A 1,290-nucleotide genomic window follows, 5' to 3' on the forward strand; every position below is an offset into this window, starting at 1 on the left:
TTCTGGAATTTTAAATTACAAAATTTCCTATGCCTTTTAATGGCTTACATTATTTTCTAGAGAAAAACATAAACCACCAACTTTGTGTAATTAAAAACCTAGAGCCAATCGATCAGGATCCAATCACAAATATAATCAAAACAATTTTGAATTCATCACATATTCATGCAAGATGCCAATATCAACACATATCATACATTCAATCACATAAACATAAATCATGCATCATCATAAACCCTAGGCTCTGATACCAATTGTTGGATCTAGTTGTGATTTTTAATGAAAAATTATTTGAACAACAACAAACTTGTAGGCGGAATTTCAAAAAAAAAATTAACATATCCATTTAATTCCAAATTAAATGTAAACCACAATGAGAGATACATGCATGATATACGTTTATAGACAAAGGAATAAAATGACAATCATACCTTTGTGACGATTGAATAAAAAATGACCGCAATGATCTTGTCTCACTATCTCACGTTCTGAGATGGAGAATTACAGTGAAACAAGATCGTTGATCTATCGATACGATCACACCAAGAAACCACTCGTTGATTCAAGACTATGACTCTAAGTGTTTTGGGATGAGAGAGTGGGCTCTTTTCAAAAAACCTAAGGAAACAATTTTTCCTTCTATTTTGTCTCAAAATTCCGGCCACCCTAAAGAGAGAAAAGTGTGAGATATTTTCTTCTCTTAAAAACTCATAGCTAGGGTTTTCAATAATATCCTTTTATAGGAGGAAATTCAAAAACTCAAACCCTAGATGGGATTTTCGAATTTCCCCTTCTCTCCAGGATCAAAATCCGAAATTCCCCATATGTATGGCTAGGGATTTCCGAATTTTCCTTCTCTTTTTTGGAGCAAAATTCGAATTCCCCATATAGCAAGGGATTTCTGAATTTTTTAAATAAAAGCAACTTTCTCTCTCCTTTAGTTGCCAAATAAAATCATGTTTAAATTTTATTTTGAATTTTAAATTAATCACTATTAATTTCAAAATTCAAATTCATTCCTTTTATTTTGCAATTATCAAATAAATGAAAATTAACACAATGAATTTTTTAAACATAATTATATAACAAAATATCAGTTTCTATTTTCCCACTTATTAGAGCTAGCCTTGAGACCGAATGGATCCACATGAACAAAGCTATGGAATTACAATACTCGACTAACTTATCCCGATAAGTTATCGACATATTTAATTCCGACATCGCACGACTCCACTAAAAGTTTGATGCCGAATAATCTCTCGATTCATATGCGCTATTTTCTGATGGTGT

The sequence above is a fragment of the Morus notabilis genome, unplaced genomic scaffold (assembly GCF_000414095.1).
Source record: "Morus notabilis unplaced genomic scaffold, ASM41409v2 Scaffold130, whole genome shotgun sequence".
NCBI lineage: Eukaryota > Viridiplantae > Streptophyta > Magnoliopsida > Rosales > Moraceae > Morus > Morus notabilis.